Raw genomic sequence first — 14,608 nt, 5'->3', positions numbered from 1 at the left:
AGAATCTGCCGAGAAACATGTCAGAGAATCGGACTCGTCAGACGGTCCTGAACAGAGAGGTTCAAGGACATTATTACATGATTTGAACTTGTCACAAGAAGAAACAAACACAAGCAAAGACAACAAGCAGGAAACTGTCGAACCTGTTTCTGAAGAATCAGATAAACGTAAAACAGATGGTGTCAGTGACCATGAAGAATCAGATCTGTATTCAGCCGCCTCCCAGCATCCTCAGAGCCCCACACCAACAAAGCCAGACAACAGGAACACCGATACCTGTCCAGAGTCCCCAGACTCTAAACATGCACTACCAGATGAAGAAGAAGATCTCAAGACCTGCACTGACTCAGATGAGACGGAGGGGCAGTCAGATAAAGGCCAGGGCGAAGCTGTTGAAGATCAAAATGAGGTCCAGTGTGGCCTTCAAGGAGAAACGCAAGACAATGAGAGCTGCAGTAGGGATGAAGCAGGACAAAAGAAAGATGAAGTTGTTGCGTAGGCCTTCATGCAACTTGGTCAACAAGGTCAGCTTTAAGAAGGAGGGAGATAGTGAAAGTGAAGCTGTAAAAACAACAGGGCAGGCAAAGAGAATACGTTCAGTACGAAGACGTAAATGCAAAGTCAAAAGTACGGCGAAGAAGCAGACAATGAAAGAATCAGACAATTATATTGTGAAAAAGGACAGTTTAGAGGTTGAAAGCAGACGGGAGGTTCATCTATCTCTGTTATTAAGACACAGATGGTGTCCCTGAAACCAGTAAAACAAACATTCGAAATGCGTCAGTGGAAGAAACACAACAGAGATAACATCTTGTACACAACGCAACAGCCGGTCTCACAGAGTGGCATTCACCTGAAATGACTCGAAGTTTGGAGGAAGTGAAGATAACCAGAAGTTAAATTCACACAGAAAAAGGATAGTTTCTACCTTTTCTCTTAAGATTTCTATTACTTTTAACTTCTTCGCTTCTTTTGATATTATTCATGTTATGTGTTTGAATAACAGCTGCAATATAATAAGTATTTTTTTAATTTGTTTATTTTTTAACAATTGACTAATGGTGCTGTATATTTTGGGTTTTCTAAGGAATTAAGCTATTATAAATAAGAATGTATGTGTTTAACTTGAATCAGTTTAAGAGCACTAATATGTCATATTGTGACTTTATATGAATTTTTGTGTTCATATTTCAATTAAATTGATTTGTATTGCCCAGAAAGTACAATCTGTTCAGCATACAGCATCCTCTGTCCCAGGAATAGAATGATTATAAACTGAGTTGTGACTGACAAGATTATAACAGCAGGTCTTTGCCATTTTTTTAAGAAACAAAATGCTTGATTGAAGGTTTATTTATAAAATAAAATCATCACACGCATCAAATAATCCCTCTGGGTTCGTAAAGGACTGATGAATATGTGTGATGCTGTATGCATATGACAATATACAAGGAACACACTAAATCTGAGATTAGAATGATGGATCATCATGAAAAGTTTGGTCTTCCATGTATTTACAAATGTTGTGTGCACTCCTTTATTTTTATTGAGACCAGTTTGTTTATGCAAGTTCATTGCTGGGATAATATTTGAAAAATGGTATATTTGTCATTGTTGATTGTTCATTAATGATTCCTGATTCATGTTCATGACACCACAGCTAGATTGCATTTGTACTTTGTATTTCTTGCGCATTGTTGGCTGATGATGGATGTTTTGAAAATGTCTCATTGCACTAATTTATAAAGCCAATACTAGTGTAAGTAGTTGATTTCCAGTTTCTTGTTTTTTTGTTTATTAATAAAAGCTCAGATTTCTCTGTTTTAAAAGAAATATTGTGGAATGATTGTCGCAATGATATAATAAAATACAATATAACAAACTGATGTGTTTGACAGCTTTGCACGGCAACTCTATAACCAATACACAAAACATACTGACAGTGCATCAGCAGATATTTGTAAGTACGTGTAAGAATGCGTTTGTATCAGTAGGGGGCAGTGTTTAGTTGCTCTTCTAGTCATGAACTGATAAGCAATTAGAAATGAGTGTTTTTTTATTTTGTATAACCCTCTTAACACTGAGAGAGTTGAAGGACAATCTCAGCTATTGAGGCAAGCTGAACGAATACACAGTCAAAAAATGTGATGGTTAAATGTGGCCTGACAGGAATTGATTACAGAACATTTCTCTACTGATATGTGATATTGCTTTGAGTTCAGGGAGAACAGGGTGTTTATGAGGAGCTGAATAAATGCAGTGTACGGGACTTTGGAGGTCTGCATAATTAAAGGTGAATTTAGTGAAAAGATGCCACAACAAACTATCAGTCAAACCGGCTATGATGTAAATGCTTGAAAAGCAGGTTCACCCGCTGCTGGATGACAAGCTGGTGTAGATTTCTTCAGGCACTGGTTGGGCCATGTGAGAAAGTCATGCATGATTAGTTTAACCTCTGAGTCACATAGAAGTCTGTGATCTGCTACCACCTGACCTGTGGGTTCAGGGCACGAGCAGAGAATGAACACTATCATATTTCTGTGGTCACAAGGAATACCGAGGGGATATTAGAGTATTGAATTATTTGTGGGGATCGAGGCTCTGCCTCCTCCGACGCGGGTCACAATGTGGTTCCACTGAGACATTTCTGATATGTTGATGGCAGCAGGGAGGCTCCCATCCCGGCTCAGAGTCTTAAATGCAGTGGAGCAACGGTTTCATCATCGCCAACTTATTTTTACATAAGCATTCTTTTTTTTCTGGGAAAATTGTGTCACCAAACAGGCTTTTTAAAATAGTTTTTCCTGGATTTTGAGAAAAACAGGACTGGGATGCCAGCCCATGCCAGGCTGGACATTTTAAAGTAAGAGTATGTGTTTCATTTTCCACATCATATAGTTACATTACACTGTGTAATGTCCCTTTAGATATATGCCCAATTACACTGTGTCCTTCAGATTGTTTAGGTCCTTTCTTTTGGTCTTGTTGCAATAGAAAAGAAGATAAAAAGGAGGAATGGGCCACCCTCCGTCCAGAACTGCCTTTTTTATACCAGGTTGATTAGCAAGCTGGGTTGTTTAAATTGCCTCCTGGAGGGCTGACGTGAAATCGAACAATATCCTCTGGCTTTAGAGACTAGCCCCATAGCTTCTCATTTATTTTTATGCAGAGTTAGGACAGACCCTGGCACTGCTCCACTGAGGAAGCTGAGCCCAGGGAGGCCAGGTCTGGGCAGGTCACGACAAATCAATTAATATCTGCTCTATAAAAGTTCTTGGCTCTTTCTCGGCCGTACTTTACTGCGACAGTGCAACCTGGGCACCCACCATAATTATGTGGATAAATTGTTAAATGTGGCTGAGACATCATAATGAAATAATATTCCTTTCCTATCTCTATAAAATACCTCTATTAAGGTCTGATTTGTCATTGGACCCTGCTTTTATGAGAAGTAGTAGTGGAGCATTGTTTATCATTGTTATTATTTTACTACTTTAAACAAAGTTTCCCTCTTGGGTGATGATGTTTATGACTGCATATTTGGTTCAAACTCAACCTCTATGCTTAAGTGCCCAAGGCAGAAAGATTATTATACCCATGGCAGCATGCAACACAGTGGAAGCACTTATTAATACTTATATACCTATAAATGATACAAATGGGACAGATAAAATAGGTGTAAGGTAAAAGATTGCATGTTGTTTGACTGTCCTCTCAGAACCACAAATGATGTCAGTCGTCAGAAATAATTCTAATAACTACGAATACCTCAGCTCCTTCGTGGTCTTATTAACAGAGGCCTTGCTCTGCGGATGCGGAAATCAAATCAGGTCATTGCTGAGATTTATACGTCTTTCATTTTGTTGCTACTCCACTAATAAGGAACTTAATTGGAGGAGGATATTGCTGTTTGGTTGTGTTTGAACAACACAGGGTCGATCAAACACATTGCTGCTATGTTCATATCTGGTGACTGCAATATAAACACACTGATTATTAGACCTCCAGGCTAAATGAAGGTGTGCACCGCGGCAGCCATGTTGGCATGAGTCTCATGATGGATTCCTTCACATCAGGAAAGCTTAAAGCTAATTACAGAGGCTTAGGCATCTCCTTGTGGCCTGATTGGATTTGGAGTATTGGTCACATCTTTGTGCCTACAAACTTTCTCTGTCACACTACATCTTGGCAATAATTTCCCTATGAAACATCAATTGTTAGGCCAATAAGTAAATATTTTCTTCTGTATGGCCCGGAAAGATCTTGAAGTATTTGTTTGTTTTCATTACGGTTTCTCTTGGGATTTTGCTTTGGAGATGGCTCTCATATTTATGGTTGACTGTAGTATAGAGTAATATAGTAATGTAAGGACGTCCAAGTCAATTGTTTGGTTCTCATTTTTTGTCCTTTAGACCAAGAATCCAAATGACTTTAATGATCCCCTCTTACTAATATCCACTAGGATAATAACACTTTTTTTTGGTGACATATTTGTACAACTGTTGGGTGGATTGCTCAGACAATTTGTGCAGCAGTATACAAAACAAACCACATGCTTGAATATTGTTATGGACTTAATAATGTGAACATGAGCGTCAGTGGAGCTGTTAGTCCTGATTCAAAGTGACACACACACGCGCGCACGTGTATGCGCACCCACGCGCTCGTGCACCCGCGCGGCCGTTCGCGCGCGCACATAGACACACACAGTCAGTTAGCTTTGTCTAACACAAAGCTAACTTTGTGTTAGCTAACTTCATGCTAGCAATCAAATTCACTTGTCTCTCCCCCAAGAGCATTGTGTGTGTGTGTGTGTGTGTGTGTGTGTGTGTCTAAGTCTAACAATGTATGATGTATAAGATGTGTGAAACGTTTTTTGTAGAGTTTAAAATATGAATATCTTAAGACTGTGGATGTCAGCTGACCAACGTCAGTTGGCTCCTCCTGCATTTGTGTGACCGGTTGTCATGGTGACAGCCATGATTGGCTAACTTGAAGCAGCTGTGTCAATGTGTCACAGAGGGAGACAGGACTGTGGATTTAATGAGAAAACAACCTTTCAAACTATTGTATTTGACAGACAACCATGGATCGCATCGCGAAAATAACGTAATTATGAGAAGCACAAGACTTCTGAGAACGTTTCCGTCTACTTAAATATTTGTAAGGATTTAGAAATGAGAGCGTAACATCAGTTTATAAAGTGCTCACGTTTCCGTCAAGAGACAAAATTGTGGTCCGATTTAACATGGAGGTTGATGGAGCAGTTGGCCGGACTTCATGTCGCTTTCAGGCTTGCTGACAAAACAGTATTCGTTTGTTGGATTCCACAACGCATGTGTACCACAAGCACAATATTTCCAAAGTTTTCATATATAAATTATGCCTCAAAAGTAAATATTGCGGAGTGAATGGCAAAATACAAAATCAACGTTTTAAACTTTAAATAATTTCTCTACGTTAAATTATGGCGAGTCACTATGGGCACAAAGATGAGTGTTTTTTGCTCTCTTCACGCCGAAACCCCATTCAAGTGAATGGGACAATTTCTCACCGTTTTTCGCGCCTTTCGGGAAAACGGCTGGTCGAATCCTTTAGAAAAGTCATAGCACACGATTCCCGATCAGGCAGCACGTTTTGATGTATTTTGACGCATGTGCTGGCAACACTGCCGGAGGAGATACGCGCCAAAGTTTGGGACTATGATTATTATTAAGCCTGCAGGAGAACATGAAGTGCGCTTGCTGCAGGGGTCTATGACCCCATGCAGCTGAAGCCACACTTAATAAGCAAATGTTAGCATGGCAACAAGCTAAGCTAAGATGGTGAACATGGGAAACATTACACCGGCAAAGCATGTTAGCATTTCCATTGTTAGCATTAGCATGCTGGTATTCACAATTAGCTCAGAATCCCCATTTGCCTATGTAGCTACAGCCTCACAATGCTGCTAGCTCACAAGCTGTAAGCATGGCTGTTGACTGTGTTCTGCTGTTATTTGTCAATTTAAAATTGCACTCTGGTTTCACACTCTTGTTTAAAACAACCAGCACTATATTATGCAAAGATAAGTTCAAGTTGTTGAACGCTCTTGAGTTTGCATGGGCAGAAGTGTCACTACATTTTCCATTTGCTCACATTTTTAAACTCCTTGTAACTATGTGTTGTATGCATTACTCTTTCAACAATTTTAAATATATCCTTTCAGCACCATGAACAGACAGTCTCTAAGAGCAGAGGGAATCACTTTGTTTTGGTTTTCTGTTGTCATGTGCATGTGTTTCTGTGACTTCTTTTCTCACTAGTGGAGTCGCTCAGTTTAGAGCTTTGTCAGTTCTTTATTTGAACAAGCTGCCTGTCAACGGGCCACGCTGACGTATCTGCACTTGTGCACTTGCAGAACCTGACACAATTATCTCGTGGCAAAATGGAAAAGACTTGCAGCATATACCGCCTGCATTGTCTGATGTGAAGATTAAAGCCAATCCAAACAAAATTCACTCTCTTCCACTCGGAGCTGGTCGATGGTGAGACCACCAGAGGGGAACAGCTCGCTCAGCTATGTCATCAGATACATTATCATTGATCTCAGTCGCCCGCTCTCCTCCTCTGTCTGTCTTTGCCTTCCTGAGTCTTTTAATGACATTTCTCATGGCTCGCTGTTGCTTCTCATCACTTGAGTTCACCAGAATAACGTAATGCATATGAGTGCACAGAGATTCCCTGGCTTTGAAACATAACACCTTTCTCTTGACTCTAAAATTAATTAGGCTACCAAGCTCTGTTAATAATTTGAAGAAAATAGGGATAGGCCACAGCACTGGGTGACTGTGGCCATTCTAATAGTTTATTTCTGGCTGTTGTTGGTTTCATAGAGCCTCCATTAGTGTATTCATTGAAAGCAAAGGACATTGTTCATGAATTCAAAAACATAATTGATGCTTTCAGTGAAACTGAAGGTTTGACATGGAGGTCACCCACATTTAAACTGGGCCTTGGTTAAATGGTTTATCTAACTTACTGATTATTGAACAATTCAGTCTTGAAAAATATTGAAAATTTCAAATGAATAATTAGTTTTAATGTTTTTTTTGTGTGTAAAATATATCCAGAATTTTGGGGATAATTGTGGCTATTCAACATGTATGAAAATTAGATGTTACCAAAACAAGATGTAGAACACTCTGGTTGGCTCAGTTGTGGTCGATGCAGAGTCTGGATCGGTCCAAATGCTCTCCATATGTCTGGCAACTCCACTGACCCCTCTTACTTAAACTTTGCCAGTGTGGATGTGTTTGACGCTCGACCAATGTGCGGTGATGTTGTTGTTTTACATGAGTATCACGGCAGTAAAAATTCCGATAAAACCAAACAAGGAGAAATTGATCTACTACTGTGGCATGTGTAATTTTGGAGTAAATAAAGCTTGCCACTGATTCAAATGTTATAGCCAGCAGAGGATTTTTTATGCACTCCATAATGATGCATAGGTATATAGAGAAAAAATCCCTCATGCTGTTTAAAGCTCACTCTGAAACAGAGAGTTAGTGTATGTGAAAGCGAGCGCTACAGCCAAATGTTATAATTCTTTATTTGTGTCTGTTCAGCTCGATGGCAGCGTGTCACTTCTGTTCCCCGAATCTGTCTGTGGGGGAATGATTCATGTGGACAGCACTGCAGATTGTGCTGGTGATTACCAAAAATAGCCCTGGCATACAGCATTGTACGAGTTCATACGTGCGTACAAGCGTAGAGAAGTGCAAGTATGTCATTGTACGTGCATAAACATTTGTTCACGTGTCAATGTGCACATGAAACATGTCTGCTTGTGTGTGCGAATTACTGCCGTCATGTGCATGTAGTCGGGGATCTGGCGAGTTCCTCTCCACCCATGGTGGGCCTCTCTCAGCCAGATGGATGGTCTCAGCCAGTGTCGGAGAGGTGACAGCTGGCTGGCCTGGCCTCTCCTAGCCAAGGGTCTGGTTCCTGTCCTCTGACAGCTCCTGACAGCTCCTGATGGGTGACACGTCTACCGCTCCCCCCACCCATAAGCTTGCATCATGGAAACTCCTGGTTTACTGAGAAATCAATGATGTCTCACAGCGGGCTTTAATGAAATGTAAATGATATGAGCCACACCCTCGTGGGATGACGCCTGAACTCATAAGCGTTCTAGAGGAAGTAGCCACCCTACTGATGATTGAATGATTAGGTCTTTTCAATGGCTGAACAACGTGTTTTACAGAAGAAGAGTAATAGCTGCTCCACTCAAAACTGAAATAAATAGTTTTATATGAATTACGGATCATGCTTGGTACTGAAATTATAAACTTATGTACCATGCCAGAAACCTCATTAGGTAAGCTGCACCAGCTTTCACAAAAACTCTCATGAAAGTCATAAATTAGACTAAGCTGGTGCTACTTCTTCTTAGTTCTTCTGCTTCTAACATGAAACATAACCGTGGCTTGTTCTCTCGTTCTCAGTCTGCAGTGGCCTTAAAATTACAGTCAAGTCGTTAGAGAGGCTGGAGGCCTACGCTGCAGCGGGAGTGGTGCTCGAGCTGGGGACTGTGTACAGGGACTCGGTAATGTGTGAGTCATTATTTTCAGCTTCCATGCAGCCTACTGCAGGCTTCGACAGGACAGAGATGGGGCTATGCTAAAACCAAGCCTGCTGGGTTCTGTGTTAATGAGACAGCTCTGCAGGGATGAGAGGAACACACACAGAGCAACTGGGAGACGTCTGCTGGCCTCCCAAAGGTAATTCCCTTAAATGAAAAGCAGACTGCATGCTAGTCATTGTTGCATCAAGGGGGTGAGGATGAATAGTGACGGGGTTGTATTTCAACACACCTCCCCATGCTCTTATTACGGGGCTGAGATGAGTGGAGGCAGGGGTACCTTGTTCAGACACTCCCTGCCGATGCTCTTTTTTACCCAATTATCCTTGACTAGAAGGACTTGTGTAACACTGTCTGTGTCACGCAGCTTTGGAATGGATGCTTTATCCTATCAAGGCCTTTTCATTTTTCAGATTAAGAGTTTCTTTTGCTTCCAACCAAGGACGCCAACAGGACTGAAGTGCTCTACATCTGGGAGACATTAGGGACACATGGAAGAGGCTCATTTAAGGCTCTTGTTAGCTCACCTGGCGCTTTAAGTAGGACCATTAATATTGATCTACTTAAAATATGAACAACCTCGGTTCACATATGTCTGTTCGATGAGAAAGACACAGTGTCCCTCGGTGTGCACCAGCATGTCAATTCCATGCTTGCATCGGCCATCACTATCAAACTGACCCAAGCTGGGAATTGGAGCTAATAGGCTTTCCAGATGTTCTCCCCTGTATTTCATTGAATCCAACACCTCTGCAGGCCACTGTCCAGCCATAAATCACAGGCTGCGTGCTGCAAGAGGAGAACAAGGGGATGTGGCTTGATGCATAAGTCACATGCTTGATTCATGAGCTCAGTGTGAATATCTTCAGGACACAAGCAAAACAATTAACTGTTACCTTAACCCAGAGGCCACAAAGTCTCTTAAAGGGGTCTCTTGTATCCCCTTTATAAGCTCTGAAGCCCCAGCTCAAAGCCGTAGGGACAGCATAGCTTTATAAGAATGATTTGGTTTTATGTAGTATTCTTGGATGACAGTCCACCACGAGTCACTGTGCAGTGTTAGCAACAGTTCACGGCTTCATTTGGTTCTGCAAGTGCACTTCAGTTCCAACTGTCTGAGATTAGCAGAGTTGAACAGATGTCTGATAAAATGTTCCTATCTCATCCGGCTAATGTAAATCTACCGTGTGACCAAGGTTGTTAATACTTTCTGTAAAGCACCAGGGAATGTTTTCATCAGGATATCTGAGCCAGAATAAGTCCTGGTAAGAATGCAGAGGATGCCAATATCCAACATGTGGGCTGAACATTAATCCATAAACACACATGCATCCATTTGCACCTGATTGAATTCCCCAGTGTGTAATGTGTTGATCCTCCTTCGTTGTGCTCTCTAATGAGCATCTTAACCTTGAGGTGCATTGAGGTTTTATTGCATAGACCCTTCCTTCATCTGAAATGTGATGCATCCATAAACAGATGTCATAACACAAACTCAAGATGGTTATATTTCGCTCTAAATCATCTCTCCGACTGCATTTTGGTTACAGAGGCCTTTCGAATCACGCCATTCTAAATTGTTCTCCTTCCTGAAATGATGTCACCTCTAACCCACATTTGTAGCTTTTATAAATGGCAATTTGCGCGTCTGAATACTTTTAATGTGCAATCCATCTGCTCTTTGGCTCATATAAAGGAAATGAGCAGATCCATAATCTATACCTGCACTGGCCAGATGATCTGGCGGAGTGACGGAAATGATTGATCTGGTATGATATCTCTGTGGAGTCAATGGGTGAAAAAACAACATGCATAAAGCTGTTTGCGTCCACTATCTTAGCTCTCCAATATAATGAATCATCAAACATAAAAAAGAGAAAGAAAAAAAACAGACGCAGAAGTTTATGACCCGTTATTTGCATGCTCCACATTTCTCAAGTAGCTCCCTCCTTCACACGTGATGGTGTGTGAATTTGAAGTCGTGATTAACTGTGCGAGTATCTTCTCGCCCAGATTTCACCATTTGTAATAAAGCATCTTTGGATCATATTTTTCCTATAATGTAAGTCTACAAACGTACATCTATAAGGATCTCTCTTTCTCTCTCTCTCTCTCTCTCTCTCTCTCTGTATCTCTCTCTCTCTCTCTCTCTCTCTTTGATCACTTGGTTCAGTTATAGGTGACAGCGCCTCTTGGTAGTGGGACTAAATATTTATTAACAGTAAAGTAAAAAGCAAGTTTGTATGATGCCACCTGTTTTAATTTGTTGGTGCTTTATCCCCACTTAGTAAAGTTATAATTCGATAACTCGCTTGAACTTACAAAGAGCTCCAGGTTTCCACAGTGACCAGTAGAAGCCTGGCACAGAGAGCCGCGTCCTCTAAGCCAACAACAAAGCCCGGAGCAGCTGCACGGACCGTCATAAGATCATCCTGTTATTTATTCTATACAAATTACTTGCATATGTTCTGCGCGGGCTTGACCTCAAGGATAAAGCTCTCATCTGAGGAGGGATGTAGAGAGGACAGTTGGCAGAGACATAGATCTCCTCTCAGCTGTAGCCACCACAACGATGTCTCTCGTTTCCCATCCACACCTCGCAGCGAGGCCCAGCCGCTGAGAGAAATGAGTTCCAGAGATATGAATGTGCTATTTTCGGCCTGTTTGTGATCACACCTTTAGATTCAGATTACAGTCAAATCAGAAGTAACTCAATGGAGCACCTTCACATGGGAAATCGTTATATTCAACGTCATTTGTCCGTGTTGAGCTGCCTGATATGATGGGAAGTGGAGAAGGTGATGAATTGCGTTGCTTCCATATCAAAGGGGAGCTCTTAAGTTCAGGATCACTGTGTATCAACGGCATGTGGCGGAGGGTCTGACTGATGAATGAAGAAACTAATTAGAGGAAGTAGTCCTGTGGCACTACAAGGCGGCTGGAGCTCGATGTCCGGACGTCTTGTCACCAGGTTTGCAACTCGGACCCGTCAGGATGCTCTGTGGTTGATGCCGACAGTGAACAGTCTGACATTATGCTCTACCCAGCACCCTTAATGTGAGAGGGTGAAGCCTGCAACAGCTATTTACATTCATCACATAAACTGCTGTAGACATGACATGCAAACGAAGGTGAATCTAAACAAAAAATAGGTCATAACCTGGATTCCATTACAGTACATGCTGTGGGCTCCTGCCTCGGTTACTCTTCAGTACTTAAGCTGTTGCTCCACTTGCGTAACTTTGGCTGAAGAGGAAGGGCTATTTGTAAAGCCTTTTGATATAATATTCTAAGATCATCCATAGGAAGTATATCAAAATCCTAATCTTCAAAAGTAACAAAGTCAATAACTAAGAATTAAGAACAAAAGCACAGACTCGGAACCAGGAATAACAAACACTTTTATTTCACTTCCGAGTTGCGTTCCAGGAAACTTTTATGACATTTCAGGTCAATGGAACGGTTTGTTCGTGAACTTTTCATATTTTATAAAATATATCGATAGCAAAAACCATTCAGGAAGAAACGAGCAGAGCAGATTTCTCTCTTAAAGTCGGGGCTGTTCCAAAGGGAATGGTATGCGTTTGTTTTAACAAGCACGCAGAGACACATAAAGCTCTATTCGTCAACCAGAGAACAAGGTTGATGCAACTCTTCTGAGAGGATTCTCAGAGGAATTGTCCTCCTCCAAATGCAAATCAGACTGGAACCAAAATAAATCATAGCATGTACAGTGGCATAATTCTTTTTAAACATTTCTACAAACTGTGTGGGTTCAAACAAACCGAGCATATGTGTTGTGACATGAACCAACTATCCACTAAATGGATGCTAATTCATAGTCAACTGTATCAAGTATCACTTAATCCTAAAGTTTCTTTTGTTCTTTCCTGTTTTGAAGCTCATTTCCTCATTTTAACATAATTAATAAATGCTGTACTGAGTAGGATGTAATGATTAAGATAAACACTTTGATGGTTTGCTTTTGTTTTGAAATATGGATCTATTATAAATGGGCTCCTGACAAACAAACACATGCCTGGTTTCCCCCAGATGTCCTTGGAGGCTCGCAAAGCTTAGACAGAAACAATGCCATAGCAATCATGAAAGGGAATAGCACATCCTCTGCATGTTGTGTGCTCTCACCATATCCATCAGCTCGAGAGGGCTGCTTTAAATAGGGTGGACACAACATACATATCCCTGGATTTGACATGGAATTATTTGAACCTCCACTGGGGCATAAATCCACCCAATCCTAATCCTGTCCTAATTTGTAAACAGTCTACGGTTCACATGACTCATACCCACTGTATGTTTCAGTCTTCGTCATGCTTTTACAATGTTATTGTGTAACATTGTGTCCTCTTATCAGATTCAGAGGGTGATCGTTATAGTATGATGGATGGACTACTAAACGGACCCACCGAGTAAAGGCCCAGGGCCTCGGGACCAGAACCTGTGTACTGATAAGACGCTAATCAAAAGCAAAAACAAATAAATCAACTACACATGACAAACTACTAAAGAGACGCAAAACGACTACAAAGAGATGCAAAACAATAATGTAACTAGCAATAATGTACAGTTTATCATGCCAAGAACCCAGGCCTTAGATTTGAATCTTAACATATTTTAACTCATTTCACAAATGTGCCCCCTTCTTAAAAACTGGGCCCCAGCTCGTCCCATCCCTTCAAGAGTTTCTAAACCCGCCCCTGGTCTCACAAAAACATGTGTGTAGTGGTGCTTTGAGAGTTGATGGCATGCTGCGAGATGTCCAGACTCCTTGGCCCCGACCTTGGATCCATGCATTTGAACCAGAAAGAGCCTTTCACTGGACGGTGTTGTCGTCACAGAGGAGCTGGACTCAACTCTCCTTTCCTTGCACTTAACAATAGCTCAGTGCCAGGGGACAAATATGTTTTTTTACAGCAAACCTTATATAAGCTCGCGCTAGGATAAAGGATTTCCTTGCAAAAGTTAACATATGCCTGACTTTTATGATTTAATCTGAAGCACATGTGGAGGACACCTACGATTACAAAGCCGTAGCTATAAAGCGAAACAATGCGTGATGTTTTTTTCATCGTGGTCGCAGAGAGATATGTCATCTTCCTCAATGAATTCATGTTGTATTTGGCTCTGTTCATAACGACTCACTCTCCGTGATAGATCCACAACAGAATACATGTCTGTCGTTTAGAAATGACGAAAGCACAGTGTCACTTCAGGCATGCCCCTTCGCGAGAGTCCAAGGCTCAGATCAGCTGCATTGTAAGCCTCTTCCTCGGTATATTGTACAGGCGTCATAGCACAGGCCCCTCTGCCCTCATAAACACATCCAGAAGGGAGTGATTATTTCTCAAGATGTGGAGATCGAGGACTTGCCAGTTCATGCCTCTTTATGAGTGTTTTGGCATGACGGTCTGTTCCGCTTCACAATGCTTTTGTTCTTCTTGTTAGAAGAGATGCGTAACCCTGTGGGTCATGTGTCTCTGTCACCTTGAGCTCAGCGACCGCAACTGGGCAGAGAGAAACAGCACTGCGGGTTTCGGTGTTTGTGTCTCCCTATAATTAATTGCACCGTATCAAGTGTCCCTAAATTAGTAACAGTATTGCAGGTCATAAAACATGGCATCTCCTTTAATACACAGTGACACGACCATGCCCGCATTCTCTCATGTTGCAACATCAGGAATGCATTTTCATCTAATAGCCATGTTGATGCATATTTGAGGAGACCAATTTGTCCTGAAATTTGAAGATGTAATAAATCAGGATATTTCGCAGGGATGTGAGTGGTTGGAATATCGGCTTTGGAAAAGGATGAAAAAAAAATTTGCTCAGTCATAAGATTTTTTTTTTATTTTCCTTTCTTGGATAGGACCCTCTGAATAAATGCCAAGAAGAAAGTCTATCATTTTAAAAGGCACAGATAAGCTTTGATGATTCAGGTCTTAAATATTAACATGTCCTACTTCA

This window comes from Taurulus bubalis, assembly GCF_910589615.1.
Source record: "Taurulus bubalis genome assembly, chromosome: 15".
Taxonomy (NCBI): domain Eukaryota; kingdom Metazoa; phylum Chordata; class Actinopteri; order Perciformes; family Cottidae; genus Taurulus; species Taurulus bubalis.
The sequence above is the reverse complement of the archived record's forward strand: the minus strand, read 5'-3'. Positions refer to the sequence as shown.